The sequence below is a fragment of the Petaurus breviceps genome, unplaced genomic scaffold, assembly GCF_028583685.1.
Source record: "Petaurus breviceps papuanus isolate PSGF00001 unplaced genomic scaffold, PetGlider_PUasm1.0 38, whole genome shotgun sequence".
In the NCBI taxonomy this organism is placed as follows: Eukaryota; Metazoa; Chordata; class Mammalia; order Diprotodontia; family Petauridae; genus Petaurus; species Petaurus breviceps.
The window spans coordinates 66,799,955-66,823,997 of NW_027186304.1; the positions used below are offsets into that span (position 1 = coordinate 66,799,955).

Genomic DNA, 24,043 nt, shown 5'->3' on the forward strand with positions numbered 1-24,043 from the left:
TTACGTGCCATTGTGATAGTAATGGCAATTAAAGATTCCCCTGTATTGGCTTGGTTTTCAAATTGATTGTGTTAAAACCCAGAGTTTATTAATCCCACCTGTGGGATGGGCTTGTTGATGTGAAAAGAAAGTCCTGAACTGGGAGGAGCTGGTGATGTAGATTTGGAGAGACACTAGAGAGAGGTGGAGGATCTTTTTGGAAGCAGCACCTCGTGGAGAGAGACTAAGAGAATTGCTGGTGGCCGCTTTGAATTGCCTTGGACTTTTGAGACCTGCCCCCTGAGCTGCCAAGGACTGAGGAGACATGGCTGTTTTGCTGATACTTTGTCTGTCTGTTTTGATGTTGTTTTGCCAGATTTGTCCACTGGTGAAAGACAGTCCTTTTGTTGAAGAAGTCCTGGAACCTGACTGTTGGCTAAGAAGCCCTGAGACTGTCCTGCAGACAGAGAGTGAATACTGTCCACTGGTGAGGGATAGTGCTGTTGTTGCAGGGGTCTGGGAGCCTTTCTGTTGGTTCAGAAGCCCTGAAGAAGGATTTTCTTGTTGTATGTTTACAGAAATCCTGGGAGAGGGCTTTGCTAATGTGTTCAGGGGTTCTAGGACTGTTCTACAGACAGAGGATGAATTCATGAAGGGACTGGCAATGTGTCTTATGGCCTTGCTAAGCCTTGTCTCCCCAGGAACTAAGATTGCTGAGGACTTGCCTCGTGTCAAGATGAAGAAAAGACCTCCATTTGGGTATTAAGTGCTGTGTTTAAACTTGATGTAACTCTGGGGTAGATTCAATTGTGATCCAGGGGTGGGGAACTTTTGACCTTATTGTGCTCTGTGATTGACAAATGAAGGTACTTTACCTATGTTTGGAAACTAATCTCCATTTGAGAAGAGGGATTTTGTGGTGGACCAAATGAAGGTATAGCCTAGGGGTGGAGAAGTATTTAGAACAGAGACTTTGTAATTGATTGAATGATTGGAAGGTCCTGGGGTGGGGGTAGTACTTGGAGATTATTTAATCACACTTAGTAAATGCTGTATTTGGAATGATGTCATGTTTTGATCTTCTCTGTTCTTGGTTTGTCACTGAATAAAATAGAGAGCACCTATGCTGGTATTCTGAACCTTGGGAAGTTGCCTTTCCTTGGCATTACATTACAGCCATGCAGTGTGTTAAGTACTGAGATACAAAGAAAAGGAGAACCTTGACTTCACAGAGCTCACAGTCTCATGGGACAGACAACATACACATAGCTATGTAGAAATAAGATATCTACAGGATAAATTGGAGATAATCTCAAAGGGAAGCCATTAAGATTGAAGAGAACTAGAAAAGACCTGGCAGAAAGACTGACTTTAGCTGAAACTTAAAGGAAGCCAGAGGGTGAAGATGAGGAGGGAGGGAATTCTAGGCAAAGGGACAACTCACGAAAATGCCTGACTTTTGGACAATTTTTAGTGTTGTGTGTGCAAGGAACAGCAAGGAAGCCAGTGTTGTTATATCAAAGAGTACCAGGAGGGGAGAAGGGAGAGGGAAAGCTTGAAAGGTAGGATATGAAGGTTTTGGGGTTTTTTTTGCTTTTTGGAGGGCAACTAGGGTTAAGTGATTTGCCCAAGGTCACACAGCTAGTGTGTGTGTGTGTGTGTGTGTGTGTGTGTGTGTGTGCATGCACGCAAAGTGTCCGAGGCCAGATTTGAACTCAGGTCCTCCTGACTCCAGGGCTGGTGCTCTATTCACTTTGCCACCTAGCCGCCCCAGGATATGAAGAGTTTTAAAAGCCCAACAGAGTATGTTATATTTGATCCTGGAGAAAATAGGGAGTCACTAGAAATATTTTGGATCGGAAGAGGGTGACATTGTTTTGGGAAGATCGATGTGACAGCTTAGTGGAGGATGCATTGGAACTGAGAGAGACTGGGTAGTAAGACCAATCAGCAGGCTACTGTTGAAGATGATTGTTGTAGTGGCTCCTGTTTCACTCTTGAAGAGGACCAGTGGCCCGTGATATCTTGACTTGCTAGTGAATTGGGATTTAAGTGAGGCAGAGTTGTGCAAAATCAACAGCCTCATTCTCTCCTCCAGAGTTATTGGAGTCCAGTGGCAAGGCATAGGTTAAGATAACTAGTGACGGCTCCAGATGCAGTGGGAGACCCTGGCATTTTTAAGCTAGGTCTTTCCCAGGTCTCAGTTTTTCTCAGGCAACACCGATTCAGTGATTAAAGGTTAGGTAAGAATTGAGGCAAAAGATAGCTTAGATTGCCTTTATAAAAGCATCAGTCTGGGAGGGGAAGACCCTCAGAGTTTCTGGCCATAACTAACTTGAAGTTGAAGAGGTTCGTTAAATGTATGGTCAGAGTGATACAAGAGTTGTGATGGTGAATAACCAAATCCCTGAGGTTGATGGTTGAAGACTGGATGAATCTGGTACTAAAACCAGTGAAAAAGTTGGGAGACTGACCTGAAGGTCAGTAGACATTGAGACAAGAATATAGATGGACAGGGGATGGCATCAACAAATTTTATGTACCTAAAAGAAGGAATAGTCATGAATTACAGGATTTTAGTACTAGAAGGGCCCTTAGATATAATTAAAATTTCTTCATTTTTATAGATGAGGAAACTAAGATACTTCGCCCAGGATCACATGACTTGTGAGTGGCAGAACTGGGATCTGAACCTAATTCTTTTCTAAGTCCAGGGGTTTTGTTGTTGTTACTGTTTTAAATAGTGAGTGGTTTGAAAATGGTATAGGATGGGGGAAGCACCCTGCTTCCTGACCCTGTGAGTGGGAATAGGAATTGCATTCAATGGAGAGAATTTCAAGGAAAATCTTCAGGGGGAGCCAGGTTTTAGTTAAAGTGAATTGGTCAATAGAGTTTAGAAGAAATGTTTGAGAGTTTGGGGCGGGGGGGAGAGACAGGTTTGTTAAGCATTAGGGATTCTAGAAGGCAGAGTGAAATGGACTAGTAAAAAGGCTAAACTCAGGGTAGAATGAGCCTGAGGAAGAGTAGGAATGACCTGGGTAAGAATGAAGTTTCAGAGAAAGTAATAGGAATGGGCAGCAATATGGGAAGTAGACTGGAATGGCATTTTGAGTTTGATGCACAATCTGCATTTTCAAGACAATATGATATAGACATTGTCTAGTAAATAGAGGCTAGGGATTTTGGAAACAATAAGAACTGGGTTCAAGTCTTGATTTTGGTTCATATTAGCTATGTGATTGAGGAAATTCCCCAGCAAATCTTCAGAAACTACAAAGTGTAGATGAAATGCTGATCTGTGTTGGTGAAGTGAGGTTCTACTCTGTGCAACTACAATTACAAGTTCAGACCTGCCCATTATCTTCTTTTTTCTCTCCCTCCTCCCATTAAAACAAGGGGGAAATGGATATTTGATACTATTTGGAAATTGTATTGCCATAATTAAGGTGGGGAAATGCCAGTTAATTATTAGGAACCTTTGGTAACCTTATTAATTCAGGCCTTGACAAGATGTGGGACATTTTATTTATTTAAGATTTAGTTTCTTAAAAACATGGTTTCATTTGCACTATTTACTTTTCTTAGGTTAGCCTGTGTCTTTAAATCCAGCAATTTTATTGTCTTCTCAAATAGCTTTGCTCTTTTTTGTTGCCAAGACATACAAAATTTATATTATGGTGGGTGTACTTTTTAAATTGATGAAAACAGATGTGGTCACTATTATCGTGATTGAATTTGGAAGAGGATAATGAAAATAATAATTTCTAAAACCAATTCAGTCTTAGGTCACAAACTAAATAATAACCATTAAGTGAATTGATCATATCTTTATGAAAAGATATGAGGAAGGGGTTAGTGAAATCTAGTAAAATCTGCAAGTTATAATTAAAGTGAATCTTTCTATGAGAAAACATTAGTGTTTTAATGGGACACTGAACTTGTATTATATATGAAGTTTTTTTATTTAAGACCCAGTAAAACCAGACAGATTTGGGCATCTTAAAAATCCTTGGATTCTTGTGCCTTTTTATTTTTTCTTTTAGGGAGGGACTTTTATTTTAGGTGAGCCTGCCTAGAGGGAGTTAGGATACATATTCTTTGTGTCCTTTTAAAAGAGGTAGCTGAAGTTTATGTGTCACTTTAAGGTTTATTAAGTGTTTTGTCTACATTATCTCACTGGATTTTTAAAATTACCCTGCTAGACAAATACTTGTAGGTATTATTACCATTTTATAGATTAGGAAACTGAGGTTCAGGTTCAAAGGTGCTAAGTGACTTGTAGCTAATGAGTGTCAGAGCTGGGAATTGGATCCTGGTCTTTTCTGCCTCTGTGTCCATTCTTGTTTCCATTGCATCCACCGTTCCTCATGTAGTAACTTTGGGGTGTATGAGCTTAAGAAGAAACCTGGCTTCCCACTGAAGACACCATATTCCTTGTCACCTTCTCATACTAGCAATTCCTCTCAACCTTCATTGTAAGATTTCTTACCTGGTCCCACACCATTACTCACTCCACCCCCCAGAAGTCCCCATCATCCTTGCTTCACTTCCAGATATCACTCAGTAACCTCTCCTCCTTTGAAGTTTAAACAGTCTGATTATATCCTTCATCTGGATCCCTGTAGCTGCCATTTTCCAACCTTCAGGTCACATTCCAACCTTCCTTAATGATTTCAGCACCTGGTTAAATTCCTTCCTCTTCATTCCAACCCCTATCATTATCCTAGGTAACTCTAATATTTACATTGATAACCCTCCAAGTTCTTCAACACCACCCCCCACCCCCAAATCCTATGACCTTCGACCACTTGAGCTCAATTCCTGTAGGGGAGGTTATACTTAGACTCACCTGCATTGAGAAATTACTCTCTCTGATCATTCTCCTGTCTTGTTACCTCCACCATGGCCCCCTACTCTGGAACCTGCTCTTCATTCTTTGATGTACCTTCAGCCCTATCACTAGGCTTTTGCTTAGTCCTAGTCCTATTCTGGCTTTATTTTCCTCCCTTTCTTCTTAACCCTATATTTAGCTATTTCTGAGAAGCCTAGGTTATCCTCTCAGTTTGAGAGAAAGGATTACTACTTCTCAGTCTAATGGATCATATCAACTGATTTGTTGGGATTTATGGTAGTTAAAAGGCCAAGCTTTTGAGAGAAGTAGCTTGAATGCTTCATATTTTAATTCATTCAACAAGCCATTATCTTTTGTATGATACATTTTCCTATGCCTTTAGACAAATACAGAACTAATAAAGAAATAGTTCTTATCCTCAAGGAACTTACCATGCTGTGCTGTTGTTGTTCAGTCACGTCCAACTCTTCATGATCCTATTTGGGATTTTCTTGGCAAAGATATTTGTCATTTCCTTCTCCAGCTCATTTTACAGATGAGGAAATGGAGGCAAATTGGGGTAAGTGACTTTCCCAAGGTCACACAGCTAATTAAGTGACTGAGGTCAGATTTGAACTCAGGTCTTCCTGACCCCAAGCTCTGCTCTATCCACTGAGCCTCCTATCATCCCTTTACAATGAAGTAGTGAGGAGACATATGTAGAGGTAACTATAATATCAATCGGGATATACTTGCCTAAGAAGAAAACACAATGAGATGAAATCCAGTAGGTATGTATGTGAGTAGAGGGTCATCTCACATTACTATCAACCTGCCCAAACTGTCCTCCTTAAGCTTCCACAAGTATCAGCTGATAGAAAGAATGCATACACATACTGGTTAAACCAGAATGACTTATGTAAATATATGCATATACCATCATCATCTGATTTTTTTCTGCATTTTGAAATATTCCCAGTAAACCTTGCTTTCAAACTCTTACTACTCTTATTGCATATTTTGTGGGTTTGAGAACATTATTGACATAAATACATCATCTAGTTCAGTGTAAGCTGAGAGAAGAGGGTTTTTTTAAGCTAATATTTATCTTCTGCAGGGAAGTCATGAACCATCAAGTTTTCAGAGATTTTAGCTGTGTTAATCTAGTGACTAGACTCTCATCCTTTTCCTCATCCTAAAGATGATGTAGTTCAGTGATATCAAACTCAAATAGAAATAAGGGCCACTAAACTGGATCTCATGCTGACTTAGAAAGCCACATAGTAACATTAATCTATGTTTTATCATGTTTTTATTAATTTTGTTAAATGTTTTCCTGATTACTTTTATTCTGGTTCAGGAACTCTGGAGCATCAAGGGTCACATTCTGGTTGAGACCTATAAAATAGTCCTTTCTATGGGAAGAGTGTGAACACGGAGGTGTTGAGTGATTTAAGCCAGTGCAGTTTCATTGTTTTGTTCACAATATATGTTGTCAGTTCCTTGAACATTACCCTCATTTAACATTAAAACCATTGTTTTATTTCAACTTGTAAGGAAGGAAAAGGGACATTTTTTTAAATAAAAAGGGCAGGTCATATCACCTCCCAGTGTTTAGGAAATCAAAGACAGTGAGACTGGCTGAAATTATGTACCTTCTCTTAAAGGAAAGTTAAGAACGCTTTGAGAGACCGGGCTCTGATTTAGAAAAGAGCTTTTAGAAGACATAGCTGGTGAAGGAATAACTCTAGGGAGTCTCTGAGCTCCCAGTATCAAGGTATTTTACATCTCTACTTCAACAGTTTAGTGATATTATAAAATGGCCTGTGGCCGTCAGAAGTTGGGAGAAAGAAAACAAGTCATTGTTTAAAGAAAGCAACCCTATTCCATTAGCAAAGTGTTAAAAACAAGTGTCTCAAGTAGCAATTATCAGAATTATAAAACACCTAGATTTTTCCCTGAAATATTTAGTTTTGTTTAAATACCTTTTTAAATACCATGCCCTTGTCAGAATCAAAATATGTCAAATCCTTCAAAAAAACATCTTCTGTGAAAGAAAAAAATGTCCTGAATTTTTTTTTCTGTCCACTGCTTACTCATTCCGTAAGTGCTTGCCCTATGGTGGACACCACTGGTGGAGGGATTATGAAAGTGATGAAGACAAAAGAAATTGAAGACCATGGTCCTTGCATATGGGGAGTTTCCAAATCTAGAGACACAGCTTATGTTGGTGGTTCACTCAGAGAGTAATAAACAATAATTTCTAACCACTCTAGAGTAGTCTGGCTAGCACTAGCTGTATTTAATGATGTCATACACATTCTCAGATATTGAAGGAAAAAAGGGGAATCTCTGCAGTCTTTGTTGTCTAAGCTCTGCCTATTATCACTGGCAGGGAGTTTCTTCACTGAGAAAGGCCAAGAACTGGAGTAGAAGACGCACGAAAAGTGAAAAGGTAGATAAGAGTGGAGAAGATCTGTGTTCAGGATCTTGTCAATACTGTAAGCCTCTTACTTCTATGAACAGTAAAATATATATAAGTATACAGATTTGGCTTCACTTTTTTTTCTTTGCTTTGAAAGCTAAGATGTAATGGGAAATGAATCACTAGAAGGACCCAGAGGTTTGCAGGGTATTATGCTAAAACATTTTTCTGTTAAGCATGAAAAACGAATCTTGTGGATGTTATTATTCTAAATTCAGTAGGTCTTTCTATTTATTGGGGAACTGAAAATCCTTTTTAGGAGATAAACAAAGGATACTTTGGCAATGCAGTCACTGCCATTTTATGTGAAGGACTCACTGGAAGTGAAGGCCAGAAACCCTTTTACCCTCAGAAAATATGGCTCTGTGATCTCAGTTGTTGATAAGCAATTGACTAGGGGTTTCATAAGTAACTGGAAGAGCAAAGAGGCCATTTTAATTTGGCTTGTAATGTGCATACTCTTCTTTCAAATGGTTTAAACTCTCAGTATTTTGTGGTGACTTCACTTGGAGGGTGGTGATCAATTTCTTCTTTGTTTGGTATTGAGAGATACCTGAAGTGATCAGGGCAGTTGCCACTTTACAATGGCTGTACCAAATAGAGCATGACAAAATAATATGCCAGGCTTTACATTTCTTGACATCATATCCTAAAGTTATATGTTTAGATTTTTTCTTAAAATTTTTAAAAATTAAATTAAATATATACTTTTGTTACATTTGTTTCATTTTAAGTTCCAAACTATCTCTTCCTTACCTGCACTAGAGAAGGCCACCATTTGATACAGATGTATGTATGTATGTGTGCATGTGTGTTTACATACATGTGTGTATGTATATACATGTGTATTTATAAAAACATACTGTGCATACTTCACTTTATCACTTCTTTCTCTGAAGGTGGATAGCCATCTTTCTTTGTAGGTCCTTTGTAGTTATTCTCAGACCAGGTTAGCCACTCACAGATATTCTGTGAACAATATTGTATTGCTGTATACAATAGTCTTTTAGTTTTCATTTCACTCTTTCTTATTTCATGAAAGTCTTTCCATGTTTTATCTAAAATCAACCTGCTCATCATTTCTTACAACATAGTTGTATTCCCTTACGATCACATACCACAACTTGTGTAGCCATTCCCCAACTGATGGGCATGCCTTCAATTTCCAGTTCTTTGCCTCCACAGAGAGAGCTGCTATAAATATTTCAGAACATAGAGGTTCCTTTCCCTTTTTCCCTGATCACCTTGGGAAACAGATCTAGTAGTGTTATTGCTGGGTCAAAGGGCATAGGCAATTTAATAACTCTTTGGGCACAATTCCAGATTGCTCTCCAGAATGTTTAGATCAGGTCACAATTCTACCAACAATATTATTGTCCCCATATTTCCACATCCCTTCCAACATTTGTCATTTTCCCCTTCTATATTTTCCTTTTTTCCCCTAATGCTTTGATGCCCATTTAATTTTTTTTCCCCTTACATTAACCACAAGAATAAGATTTTAAATATGAACATAGTTATTTTCACACCAATTGATTTTGGTGATTTCCCTATGCCTCTGTTTGTTTTTTTAAAAGGATTTTCCATAATGTTATAGTAATAGAGTATATTCAGCACATAAAGATTTTAGGTAATTACAAAACACATATGTTTTCTGTAAAAGTTTCTGCTGATTTAAGCTAGAAAAACATCTATATTATGGTTTCTGTTTTTTTTTTTTCTTTTTCTTCAGCCCAGTTCTGCTACCTTGAACAAAGAAATTCACTCATTTGGAGAAGTTGATGTTGAAGGGAAATCTTTGCCTAGATACAATGTAGACTTGAAGCATCTTTGTATTCTTTATTAAATAACTTTCTTAAAAAAGACAGCCTCCCTATTCTTTTTTCTCAAATAATAGTCTTGCCAAATTTGCTACAGTGTTTTAGAAACTATTTTTGCTTATTTTCATATTCATGGAAACAAGAGGCATCATAGTCCAGTTACTTCATTGTATTTTGAACAATCATTATCTTATCAACTATTTATGCTTTCGAACCTTTGCAGTCCTTTCTAAATGTTCCTTGTATAGGTAACTGCCAAGACACTAGATTCTTCTTTGTTTATTTAATAATCATTAACCCCTGACAATTACTATATAAGTGATCCCCAAGTCCCTTAGCTAATGTCAATTTTTTTAAAGCATTTGTATGATAGGTGGTTCCTTGAGCTTCAGCTGCCTTCAGCGGATTCCTTGAGATATAAATAAGAATATATTTGCAAAACAAAATTTTTTTCTAACTGAATGATTTGTGACTCTCATGCACATCAATAAATCAATCACTAAACACTTAAGTGCCTACTATGTTCTAGCCATGGTGCTAATATGTTGGGGATACAAAAAGCAGCAAAAGTTAGGCCCTGTTCTCAAGGAGCTTATATTGGGCTAGGCTCATGAGGAAAACAACATGCACACAAATATTCATAAAAAGCAAGCTATAGATAGGATAAATAAGAAATAATTAACAGAAGGAAGGCACTAGAATTAAGAGGGATTGGGGAAGGCTCTTAGTAAAAGATGGGATTTTAGTTGGGACTTTAAGAAAGCCAAGAAGGTCATTCCAAAGTAGAGCATTCCAAGCCACAGAAAATGCCTGGAGCTGGGAGTTGGAATATCTTCTTTGCACCAGGCAGAAGGCCCCTGTCTCTGGATCTAAGAGTATGTGGTGGGGATTAAGGTGTAAGAAGCCTGGAAAGGCAGGAGGGAGCTAGGTTATGAAGGGTTTTGAATGCCAAACAGAGTATTTTGCATTTGTTCCCTGAGGGCAATAAGCCACTGGAGTTTAGGGGGCAGGAGAAGCAGTATGTGTGTGACATGATCAGATTTAATGCTTTAGGAAAATCACTTTAAGTGGCTGGAGGATGGATTGGAGTGGGGAGAGACAAGTTGAGGTATGCGGTGATTAGGGCCTGCACTAGAGTGGTGGCAGCGTTAAGAGGAGAGAAGGTGATGTATTGGAGACATTGCAAAAGTGAAATTAACAGACCTTGGCAACAGATTGGACATGGAAGGATGAGAGATAGTGAGAGAGCCCGGATGACTCCTAGGTTGGGAGTCTGAAGGACCAGAAGGATGGTGTTGCCCTCCACAATAAGAGGGAAGGTGGGAGGTAGGGGAGGATATAGGGAGAAAGATAACATAACCCTTCAAAACAAAACAAAATAAACAGACCTTGAGGAAGCAGTATTTGCCCAGTTTTGTGCTGATTATAAATGGAAACTTAGAGAAAGGTCTCTAGGAATGTTGAATGCCTCTGTCCTTGTTTGTTTATAATAATAATACTAATAACCCACATTTAAATGGCACTTTAAGATCCACAAAGTTCTTTCCCAACAGCAATTCTGTGAGTTAAAGTAGTCCAAGCATTATTATCCCCATTTTAAGATGTAAACACTAAGATTAGAGGTTACATGACTTGTTCATGGTTGCACAGCTAGCAAAGTCAAAACTAATTTCTTGTCTCCAAGTCCCAGTATTCTTTCTACTATAATAGTGTCTGTTCAAATTGTATGTGTTTTTTTTTTTTAAATCAATGACTTGGATAAAGGCATGGCTAATGTGTCTTCATGTATATTGGGACAACTTATGGCACAGTGGGTAGAGCACTGGACCTGGAATCAGGAAGACATGAGTTCAGATCCTACCTCAGACTCTTAATATCTGTGTGACCCTGGGCAAGTTACTTCATCTCTGTTTACCTCAGTTTCCTCAACTGTAAAATGAGGATAATGCCAGCACCAACCTCACAGGGTTGTTGTGAGAATCAAATGAAATAATATTTGTAAAAACCTCTTAGGACAGTGCCTGGCACATAGTAGGCAATATATAAATGTTCATTCCCTCAAGTTTTGGGCAGAGAGAAGGAGTAAATGATCTTGAAAATCCTCTCCAATTTTAATCCTGTGATTCTTTGACAGTCTGACAATTTAGTGTCACTACCTTCAAGAATTAAAGAATTTTGTCACTGCCTTCAAGAATTTTGCTGATTTTTCTGTTCAGTGCCAATTTTTAGTTTAAACTCAGGATATAGCTTTTCATTGAAAAATAGCTTAGGAGAAATATTATTTAACAGAGCTAAGGGATAAGAACAAGTAAATGGAAGCTATATTGGTCAGCTTCTTACACTCTAAAAAACTGGATAAACATGCCATCTGTGTTTTCAGGTTATCAGGTCAGAACAGAGGAAGATTATAATAGAGTGCCTTCTTTAAATATTGAACCCTCTCTTCAGCTTGGTATCAGTTGGTATTAATATCATTCACTATTGTTGAAGTCTAGTCAGTGAACTAGGTCTAAGCCCAGCAGATTGTATGACATGACCCTCAGGCTTTGACATCTGTCCTTTTGCTAGACCCCAAGTCCCATTCTGCCTTTGCTTCCTGGGCTGGGTATTCTCTCTCTGTGTTTAGAATGGCAGCATCTTGAAAGCAGGTACTTATTCTCTTACTTTTCTGGATGTGTCCCTAGTACTTAGTACAATACTTTGCATATAATTAATACTGTTAAAACAATTTATTCATACATTCATGTGTTCAAGAAGCCATAATAATCATCATTCCCATCGTGGCCTACAGGTTATCCCTTTAGCAACATATTTTGTAAATTTGCCAGAAATCTTTATCAAGATTGTTACCCTATGATTTGAAATGCCTCCTTTCCATTTTCGAAAGTTGGTAGGCTTATTTATTTAAAGATGAAATTTTAAATATATATTAAATAAAATATAAAAATATATTTTAAATAGATATATTTGAATATAATGTACAAATTATTTTTAAAATAGATATTTAAATATGTGATATACAAATATATAATTAAATCTCTATTTTTAAAAATATATGATTAAATATGTATTTTTAAATATATTTTAAATAGATATATTTAAATATATGAATTATTTTTAAAATATATAATATGTGATATATAAATTATAATTAAATCTATATTTAAAATATACAATTAAATGTATTTTAAAATATATTTATAAATATATGATCTCACAGTATCCATTCTGGTAAAGCTATATAGAAACATTGTATTTAGGTTGACTCTCAAGAAGCTATTTCTAACTGGATTCATGACTGTAAGGGAGGGGTATGAGTGACAGGGATTAGCTGTTCTCTGTGGGAAAAAGAAAAGCAAAAAAGCAAAAATCAGTAAAATAGTTATTTTTTAAATAGTACTTGTCATTATGCTTTCCTGTCTTTTCATACTTGATAATCAAGCATCCTATCATCTGTTTGATCTTGCCCTAGGTAATTAAAGATTACTTTTTTCATTGTCTTTAGCATTTATTGAAGGACAAAGGCCCTTACCTTTCTTTTGTATTAGTCCTAAATTATCATCTTCCTGTGCTCTTGTATTGTCTTTTGAAATCTCTGTTAATCCAAGAATGCTACAGTTAGCTCAAGCAACATAAATCTCTTTGAATATACCTCCTTACCTTCATAATCTGAATCACTTGCAAGTGTTACCAAAATTTTGTTCTTCATATTCACCATTTGACTTCCTCTTTCAAGTCTTAGCCCATGGGATCTTACCTTCCTTATCTCTAAACTCTTTGAAGTCTGCTTTCATAAAGTGGAGTGATGCACATTTGTGAACCTGGGAGGAGAGGCTCAGTGGAAAGCATTTGGATGAAGATCAAAAGATGGAGAAACAAGGACATAGTTGTGGGAGTGCTCTGGTATCACCTGCCTCATTGACTCTGAACCCTAAAATGGTGTGGTCACTGCTCCCAAAGTTCCTGTCATTTCTCCTTTGCCAGCAGCAGTACTTACTTCTTGGTGCTCTTTTTCGACCTTATAAAAGGTTAAATTATCTGCAAGATAAGTCAAGAATTTCTCTGATTATTTCCTTTCTATGGAAAGAGAAATCAGCTTATATCCAAATAGGTAGAATTTCCCAAGAAAACCATATTCTGTGTGGGCATGGTGGCACATACTTGCGTTCCCTACTCCTGGAGATGCTGAGGCTGGTAGATTTCTTGAGTTTGTTCCGAACTGTGGAATGTAAGACTAAAGCTGATTGTTCACACTAAATCTGGCAATAATAGGGGAATGCCTCAGGAAAATAGGACCACCAGACTGCCTGAGAAAGAAAGAACTGAGTAGGTTAATAAAGTTTCCATGCTGATCAGTAATATCATGCCATTGGGTGGTCACTGCACTTCTAACCTTGACAAGGTAGAGAGGCAGACCCAGTTTCATGAAAAACAAAAAAACATCCTGCCTCTTTGTTCTTTGTCAGGACTTTGTCCATATATCTCAGCTGACCCTGAGCCTTTTAGTATGCTCCTATCATTGTTTTTCCTCCTTTAATTCCTATGCAAATACTTTCCATCTTCCTCCTCCTTTCTTCTCAGGTTCATGTACTTCTACACTGCTGAATATCTTAATGCTCACTGTATGAAAATGTACATTTACATGGCTTTTGGACCTTAAAAAAACCAAGTTCTTAATTATTCATGTGAATTTAAAGGGTTAAATTAATTTTTTTAGGATAGTTTCACTTTAAGCAAGCAATATTACACAGAGATAGCAAAACTCTTTGTAGTTGCTGGTATATCTTTATCCTTATCATAACATTATATTATACCTTTTGCATTTTTATATTTCTAGTCCTTACAAGTAATAGGTTAATTGCCTTATTTTAATAGATTAAGTATATGGAAAAAAGTGAGAAAAATATAAAGATAATAATAATAATAATGCGACTAGTAAAATTTAAGAGCAAAGTAAGTGCAAAATTCTGATTTGGGGACTATCTTGAAAAGTCAGCATAGCTTAAAAGACCGTGAAGTTATTCTTTATATTTTTGAAGAAAGCATTTTTTTCCAGTTTATTAAATCACGCTTATCAATTTGAATACCTGTGTAGTCTTCAACAATTATCTCAGCAGGCAAATTACCCCAGCTTGGAGTTGAAGTTTCTATTTTAATCAAATATTATTACTTTGTACTTTATGTTCTCATCTCAGGCCAGGTTTGGTGGAGGGTGAAGGTTGTTTTGAAAGTTTTAAATGTGAGAGTGGGAAGTATCAATTCTAGTTGGTATTTAAGTAGAAAAACTCAGAATTCCTTTTCTAAAGCTCTGTAAAAATCTAAGTTAAGATTTGCAGTCTTGTTTTAATAATAACATTAAAGATTTTGTTTCCTATTCATAGCCACAAAGGAAAATGTTGGGGAAATTGTCACTGAAATTGATGAACTGGTTCTTAGTCATCATCTTCTGAAGTCACAAAGGCTTTCTTAAAGCATTTTACCATTGGCTGTTCTTACAACAATGTAAAATACATTGCAAATCCCCTATGACAAATATCCATTTTAGTCAGAACATTTTTCTTCCACTGCCTGCCACCTCCCACTTCCAAGTAAACAAAGATGCAGTTATCTCGATTTATGGCATTAGGGTTTCAAACAGATGCTTGAGTAGAAGATTGTTCATTTTGCCATCATAGTATTTTGTTTTTTATTGCCAGATGTCCAGATGACATTTATGTTCAGCATTTACCCAAGAGCTTCACACTCCCCCAGTAATACACTAGGTACCAAGAATATGGGTGGTTGGTTTGAGTTTTGGGTTTTTTACCCCAACGTGGTCACTGGGGTTGGATAAGTCTCTAATTTTAGCTTCCTAGATAGGATTTTTCACATTGGCCCTCCAATTCTGCCACTTTACCACCTGTGTGACCTTGGGCAAGTAACCTAACCTTTCTGGGTCTTTCAGGTCCTAAATGAAGGGTTTGGATTAGTTGAACTCTGGAGTTCTTTCCATATCTGAATCTGTGATCTTGTGATTTTTGGGATATTTTACACATGTGAAATTTGAAGATTTTGAGAGCTAGGTTTGAACTGAATATTATGAAATGTTTATTCTTTAAACTAGAGAATAGGAAAAAAAATTTTTTTAATTGTGCCACGAGAATTTATATCTCTCCTGATTCCTTACCCTATTACCCAACTGTATCCCAGCATGATGCATTGATACTGAGATCTGTATTATTAGTATTCTGTCATGGTTTGTCAATTTTGTTTCACAGTTGGGTTCAGTAACACCAAAAAGGCTATAGAAGGAAAGTTTAGATGGTAAGTACTTGGAGCCCTCCGAGGAAATTATCCTAAAAGCAGATTCCTATTTGGGATGGAAAATTACCCATTTGGTGCAGTTTAGTGTTTGGCTGCCATTTTCGTATTTTCTTGTAAAACAATTCAGAATATCCCTCTCTTCTCCCCCATTTATATTAGGAAAGGTTTTCATTCTTACAAATCTCAAAACAAAAGCTGCTTTGTTTTTATTGAGGTTTTGGCTTTTTATTATTTATTTAGGTAAAAGTTGAACTAGATGATTTTTCAAGTTACCATAGAACTAAGTATCTAAGATTCCATGTCATATTTTTGCCTATAGGACAAAACTTTTCCCAATGAATATTGTTTACCTCAGAAATAAAAGAAGTAAAAATTAGAACTTTTTTCCTATTACATTAGTATTTTTTTTTCTGAACTCCCTTTATGTTGGATATATATGTATATGTATATATAATGTATATGTGTGCATGTATATGTGTGTACATATATATCCATATATATCAGTTTATTGATGTTTATGAAATGAGATTAGACAAAGTCTTTTTCTTATGCCACTGAGTATAAAAGTTGATCTCTAAGATACTTTTTAACCTTAATATTTTGTATAATCTATTATGGATCCACATGTATTACATTGGATTACTGATTAGATTGTTCCCCACTTTATTTTTGTTCTTAGATACTAAATTGGCATTTAAAAATGAAATTCATGTATTTAATAATGATGATCATACTTCAAAAATAACCTTTATTCATTAGACTCCACATGAAGCATAACTCAGTTCACTATCATGCCTCAACCAATTCAGTTCTTCCTGGGAGGGCCATAGTTGCCCCTGAGAGAGTAGTAGTCAGCTGGTGTATTTACAAAGTATTTTTGCTGATAGAGTTTTCCTGTCATTGCTACTACTTCTTTAGCAGGGCAAGGGGCTGGTCCTGTAACCAGATGTTGATTCTTCAAATGAAGGATGGTACAGTACAAAGCACACTGAATGTGATGAAGCCATAGCATTTTGGTAGATTTTGTTTCCTTTGTACTCCTGTATTAATAGTATTTTATGTTTTTAAAATTGAGAAGTGATAGAGTTTCCCCACACTGTCAAAGGAATCTGTTACACAAAAATGGTTACAAACCCCTATCTTATATCACAACTAGTATTCAACTAAGAGTTTACCAGTTGCCTATTGTGTATATCACACTGGGTAGGTGCCTTAGAGACATCTCAAATTTGACTCTTCCAAAACTAAACTTGTTATTTTTCTCTCTAAATTCTTCCTTCTTCTAAACTTTCATATTTCTATTGAAGGAATCACCACCCTTCTACTTTCTGTCACTGAAGTACAAATTGTAAGGGGCATTGAGTGTGAATTTTTTTCTTCAGCTTTCAACAACACTGGCCAGATTTGTGCCTCCATATTTTGGAATTTTTCTCTTTATTTGTTTTACCTTTTTGTTTTTAGTTTGGAAAAATATGTAGGGATTGAAAGTTCTCCTTTGCTGCCTTCTCATCTATATTTGCATATTCTTCAAAAAGGGCTATGTGTTTTTTTAGTTTCATCCAGTGCTATGATAGCTTATATTTCATATCAGGAAAATGGCAACCCATGACAAATATATATTATGATGAAAATGAAATTCATTAATTACTTGTTCACCTCAAAAAAATCAATATTCTCTAATCCTTATGAATATGAGTATGAGTTGGGGCCGTCACTATTTAATATTTACTCATCTGGAATAAAACTCCTTGATATAGTTCTCATCTGAAATGGTGGAAGAATAAAGAACTTTTGCAGTATAGTTGTCACTAAGGTTCTTAATGTTTCTTCTTTCATTACTGTCTTTCCCTAACTACCATGTATTTATTCTGCATAAAAATGTATATATTTATACTTCTATAGTTACATGTTTTCCCAGATAGAATATAAGATCCTTGAGGGTAGGTATTGTTTTAGTTTTTGTATTTCTGTCCCCAGTGCCTAATATAGTGTCTAGCACACATAGTAGATATGTAATAAATACTTTTTCATTGATTTATATATTGTCAGTAAGCAGTAATCTTGGAGTTTCTAATAATTCAATGATGTATTTCTTGCTAATTATATTTTCATATAAATATGATTTACATAATATATAATTTGTAATAAATATAAACAAATATGTATTCTAGACATATAAGAGGCAGCAAGATGTAATGGGCATAGAGCCAGCCTTAACTGGATTTTTGCTAGTGCCGTTTTCTCATTGGGATTCCTTCTACCAATAAAATCATATGGTGAATCTCAAGAAATATTGTAAGCTGTCTAGATACTAGGTAAAATGAAAATCTGTCTTGAAATCTGTGGGTAAAGAATGGAGAAATGTATTAGCTTGAAGTTATGAATGCTGAGGTTTTTGTCTCTGAATATTTATTCAGTTGCCTTTAAAACATTAGTCTTGTCAAATTAGCTCCATTATCAGTTCTGAATAATTTCTTTGAAATGTTTTTCTCCACCTTCAATGACATTATTAGTGCCTGCCAGGAATAATAGGTAGCATTGACGTAGTGCTTTAAGGTTTACAAAATGCTTTACAAGTAGTCAGAGTCAAGCAGCTGGCATCTGTCTCTCACTCCTCAGGCTCAGGTCACAAATCCAGGGTAAACTGCAAGGGGGACGTGTGTTGAAGAGCTGTACTCCAGAGTGAGGAGGGATTGTGGGTTCTAGGCTGTGTACTGAGCAAGGAGGAAGTTCAGAACCAAGCAGCAGCTGTGTGGCCCGATGACTCTCAGTTCCAGCTTGTTACCTGGTCTGAGGCTTAGAGAGGAATACCCAGGGCAAGAATTCTACACTGAATGGAAGGCTCGAGTTCTGTCACTCTGAACCAGCAGTGTTTTCCACTGGGCTGATAGTAACTCAGTTCAGCAATGGTCTATTGAAATTGTAAAGTGGGAAATCACATATGTCTGTTGTTCAGACCAAATGCAGGTTAAATTGCAAAGCCCAGGGGTCAGAAATCAGGCTTTATTCTGGATCTGTCTGCTTTGGAAGCTCTGAAAACATACAGGTTTCCAGCCTGAGATATCCTTGAGATCTTATAATAAAAAAAATACTTAGTACCACCAAAAAGCAGCAAGCAGAGTAGCCCAAACCTACCTTCCAGAAGTGCGCAGAGTCAAATCCTCATATAAAGGCCAAAATCAAGAAGTAGGCTGGAAGAATGACCAAACAAAAAAAGAATCCCACTATACAAAATTGTTACAGTGACAGGGATGCTCAAGACACAACTTAGAATCAGAGAATGATTCCAAAACATCTACAAGCAAAACTTCAAAGAAAAACATAGTTTGGGCACAAATTCAATTTCAAAAATTTTATCTCAGAAGTGATGAAGCAAGAATTTAAATAAAAACTAAAAAAAAGTTTTTTATGAATAAAAAGAGTGCTAGAGGAAATAAATGGATAAAGAAATGAAAGCTGTCAAAGAAGGAAAAGCTAATGATTATTTGAGAAAAAAATGAAAACAAAATGAGTGATAAAATAGAAAAAAATGTGTCATTTCAGAAACAACTTACCTGGGAAACAAATTGAGAAGAAAAAATTAAGAATCCCCAGAAGTCATGACCAAAAAAAGAGCCTAAATATTGTATTTTGAAAAATCATAAAAAGAAAAATACCTAGCTCTCCTAGAACCAGAGCCCAAAGTGGAAATAGAATCTAACAGTCACTCAATAAAAGAGCCTTTCCAGAATGAAAACTCCTGGGAACTTTATAGCAAATCAGAGGTTCCAGGTCAAAGAATATATACTGTGAGGTATCAGAAAGAAAGATCCAAGTACTGAGGGAACCAGTCAGGATCATGCACAATTTAGCAACCACCACTGTAAAGGAGTTGAGAGCTTGGAATATGAAATTCCAGAAAGTGATGGATATAGGCTTACAGACAAGAATAATTTACCCAGTAAAATAAAAAAATATTCATACTGATGGAAAAATGGATCTTTAATGGAATAGAAGATTTCCATGAATTCCTGATGTGAAAAGAACAGTGAAATTTTGAAGTTTAAACATAGAAATCAAGAGAAACATAAAAAGCTAAACATATGAGTAAGCAAATCATAAGGGATTAAACAAAACAAACTGTTTACATTCCAATGTAGGGAAATGATGTAGATGTCCCCTCTAATTCCTATCATCTACTCATCATCAGTGTCATAAAAGGAGTTTGATGAGACAGAAGCAGTGGAACTGGACTGACATATCTTGATCTTAAAAGAAGAATGGGAATGGAAGGGAAAAGGAATACACAGGGAGAGGGGGAAGGGAGAAGAAGGTTAAAGAAAATTAAATGTCATAATTGGATTGCACGTATAGAAATCTATCTCAACAAGGAGAAAGGAGTTGGGAGGAGGAAACAATTGACATTTGAAACTTACTCCTCTGAATTGGTCAAAGGCAGAAATAATACACATACATGTAATACAGAAACATACTTCATTCAGCAGGGAAATAGGAGGGAAAGGGGAGAAGGAAGAAAGGGGAATTGGTTCAAAAGTGAATTAAGGGAGGTATTAGTCCTAAACAAAACAAATTCTAACCAAAAATGTACAAAAATATTTTGCACTGAAAAATTGAGGAATGTAAACTGAAGGGATACCGAGCAATTTTGGAATGACTGAATAAGTTTGGTATATGATGGTGATGTTGTGCTGTAAGAAATGATGAAGGCAAGGGTTGCAAAGAATCCTAGGAAGATTTGTCTGAACTGATGATGCAAAGTGAAGTGAGCAGAACCAAGAGAAAGATTTATCAGTAACATCAATATTGTAAAGACAACTGTAAAAGATTTAGGAACTCTAACCAATGTAATGACAGATGATTAATAATGAAACATGCTACCTATCTTCTGGTAAAGAGACAAAAGAAACTTTTATTGACATGGGCAATGCAGACATTGTTTTGTTTGACTATATGTGTTTGTAACAGGGCTTTGCTGTTGTTTTTTTTTTCCTGTTTCTTTTACTGTTTACTCAAGGTGTAGGTTCAATGCTCCAGAAGTAGCTAGATGTCTTAGTGGATAGAGTGCTGGGTATAGAGTCTGGAAGACCTGAATCCAAATACAGCTTCAGACTCTTATTATGTGTATGACTTTGGGCAATTCACCTAACCTCTATCTGCCTTAGTTTCCTCAGCTATAAAATAGAGATGGTAATAGCACCCATCTCAGAGTGTTGTTGTATCAAATGAAACATTTGTAAAGTGTTTAGCACAGTGTCTGACATATAGTATGTATTTAATAAATATTGAATAAATACTTAATAAATGTTTGTTTCCTTCCCCCTTCTTATTTAGGGGAGGAAAGATATGAGGGATAAAATGATGATTTTTTTGCATATTGAAAAATCTTATTTACCCCCCCTCCAAAAAAAAAAAAAGAGAGCAGAAGTAAGGCTAGAAATAATCACAGAAAAGCAGGGTGAGTTTGAATTATGCAACTATTACATGTTCAATTTATCATCTCATAAAGGAAAATCTAGCTTTATAATAGAAATTTAAAATTTCATGTACAATCCCTTCAATCAAATCAATCATTGTATTTGGTGTTTGTTAAGTTCAGAATAAAAATTTTTTTAAATGCTTTACAAATATGACTCATTTGATCCTCACAGCAATACTATTAAGACAAAGTCTCTTATTATCCCCATCTTACAAATGAGGAAACTAAAGTGGACAGAGGTTAAGTGACTTGCTCAGGGTCACATACCTAGTTAAGTATAGAGGCTGAATTTGAACTCATCTTCTTTTCAAGGCTCTCTACCCATTGAACCACCTACCTACCTCAAAAATAATGTTTGATTTCCACAATTATGTTTGCATTGTACAAAAGATGATGTGATTTAGTAGTTTTTATCATACTTCTACTTGTAATTGATCTAAAGTTTTACTTAACCTGGCAAGTTATTATCTCTTAGGGGAGATAACCTAAATCAAATATTGATTTATAAATTTGTTAATTACTGTTTACTGCTATAGACATTAGCTTCTAGGCAGTCTATAGTTTTAACATAAATATAGTTCACCTACCTTATTAAATTTACCTATATCCATATGCTATGTGATTAGTAATTTTAAAAGCATTCCATTAAAATTGTGGTTTTATCTATTATACAATGCTATTAACCAAGGGTGAGATTAATTAAATGAAAATTAGGTATGGGGAAAGTCATGGAAAAATCTATGTGGCTTATTTATGATAGCCTGAAGCAGAAATACTCATTTTTAAGAGTGTACAGAAAAATCTCAGGTGTTAATTTTATTGTAGCCAAACTGAAAGTTAAGGTTCATAAGTGGCAGAATTTGCAATTCAATGTGAGTTTTAATTTCATGGTTCATTTTTTATGTAAAAAATGAACCATAAAATGTGATTATAGTTTAAACATGTGGATCTCCTTATGCTGAAAAGGACAAGGCATTTTCAGAGTGATTATTTGTGTTTATGTGTTTTGTAAAACTTCAAGTTATACTGGGCCTTGAGAAAAATTATGAAGTCAATAGAAATCAGATTGTGGCCTTTGACTGTCTGCCTTTTTTCTTTTTCCTTTATGTTTGCTTTTAGTTCATGGTTTCTTCTAGAAATCTAACAAATATTCATACCATGTCCTGGCATTTCTGAGTTACAGAACCAGGGAAAATTCACAGAGTCCAGGTCGCAGTACACTGTGTCTAATATGCAAGTGCTTTTAGTCATATCCTAGAGTGATCTTTGATTTAAATTCTCTTTTTGGGCTTATTTGCTTTCAATATTAATTCAAAGTGTCAAAGGAAGGACACAGCACTTTAAGCAAGAGTTTATTTTAATATATAGTCATTGTTTATGGTTTGATAGTCCTTTAATCCATCTTAAGTATTTGGATTTCTTTCTTTTTTTTTTTTTGAAAGTATTGAAAAGTGAATTCCTGTAATAAACAGTTAGTTATCTGAATTGTCACAGTTGTTTTCAAATCTAATAACACTTTTGCTTAAAAAAAACTTTTTTACAGAGCTTAGTCCAGACTTGTTAACTGAAATTATGGTGTGATATATGGGATGTTCACTGACATGCATTTTTGGGAAAAATAAGTCAGTGAGCATCTATTAAAGGTCTATAAGCTTGCAAGATACTATACTATACTATGAAGTCAGAAAGACACTAATAATAATGACAGCACCTAGAATTTGTATAGCTCTTGCTGTGTTCCAGGCACTGTGCTAAACATGTTAGAAATCTTTTATTTGATCTTGCCAACACTAGGAAGTAGGTGCTATTACTGTCCCCATGAGGAAACTGAAGCAAACAGAAGTTATTTGCCCAGGGTCACACAATTAGTAAGTGTCAGAGGCTAAATTTGGACTAAGGTCTTCCTGATTTCAGGCTGAGTGCTCTATCTGCTGTGCCACCTAGCTGCCTTTAAATAGACCCTGCCCTCAAGGAGATTACATTCTTTTGGGAGAGTGCAATAAATATACAGGTAAATAAATTTAGAATCATTTAATGAGGGAGAGAACACTAATAACTCAAGGAAACACGTCTTCTAAGTGGTGGCTCCTGAATTGAGTTTTGAAGGAAAATAAGTATTTTTGTGGGGGAGTTTGTGTATTTACTAAATAGGTACATATGACAGATGTTTTTCTTAATGAATTTTTTTATCTTTTTGTTTTTATGTCATCTAGATTTCCCTGCTGTATCTCTCCCCCTACCCCTGAGCAATCCTTTAAATCTGCAGGTTTTTCTGGGTGGGTACTAAGCGCCTGAGCCTGGGATTCAATCTCCAGGTCATCCCAACACTGGAGCCAGTGCCTCCCACTCGCTGTGCTACCTGGCCGCCCCAATCTGCAGGTTTTTTTTTAATAATAAAAATAGACACAGGGGTCTTTATAGTTTGCACAGCACTTTATATAGATTCTACCTTCTGCCCTGCCCCCCCCCCATTTATTACCCCTTATTTTCTCCTTTGTTCCAGTCTCTGAGGAGAGCATCTTTCTTCTCCTTGTCAAAAACAGCTCCTGAACTTGTGCCCTTGATACATCCCTTACTCTCTTCTCTGGGAGCTTTCCCTTTCAATCATTCTCTCTCTTTCAAACCTTTCATCTTTCTTTATCTTCCACTAGGTTCTTTCTTGCTCTTTATAAACATACCCAGGTCTCCCTCACATCCTTTAAAACCTTCTTCACTTCAGCCAGTTCCTCAAACTATCAGCTTGTATTCTTTCACTCATTTGTACTTCCCCACAACCCCATGCAGTCTGGCTTTTACCACAACTGTTGAGCCCTCAAAGGTCAACTGAGCCCATATAGCTAGCCCAATAGCTAGAGATCCGGACTTGGAGTCTAGAAGACATCAGTTGAATCTTTCCTCTTGCACTTAACTGTGGTTCCAGGCAAGTCAATTAAACACTCTAAACCTCTCTTTTCTTAACTGTAAAATGAGGTAATTGTGCTCAATATCTCAAGTGCCTTATAGTTGTAAATATAAGATCATAGAATATCTTATTTGTTAAATTGAGTGTCCTTTTCCTGGCCCTTATCCTTCTTGACCACTCTGCTCTTTCAGTGTTGAACAGCCCTTCTTCGATCCTACTGTTTTGTGCTGCTGCTCTCTCCTGCCTC

General features: G+C 36.2%; 1 protein-coding gene across 11 annotated transcripts in view; it reads left to right on the forward strand.

Annotated features, from left to right (window-relative positions):
* The window catches only part of FAM110B (family with sequence similarity 110 member B), a 214,833-nt gene that overhangs the window by 26,278 nt on the left and 164,512 nt on the right, over positions 1–24,043 (forward strand). Inside the window, exons 3-4 of one of the 11 annotated variants that reach the window (XR_011170665.1) lie at positions 7,206–7,311; positions 9,028–10,789. The exons of 8 other annotated variants lie outside the window; for them this stretch is intronic. The gene's annotated coding sequence lies outside the window, so the exon portion shown is untranslated. Of the gene's footprint in view, positions 1–355; positions 1,522–7,205; positions 7,312–9,027; positions 10,790–24,043 lie in introns of those variants that run through there. 2 more of the 11 variants (XR_011170667.1, XR_011170666.1) reach the window with 2 other exon arrangements.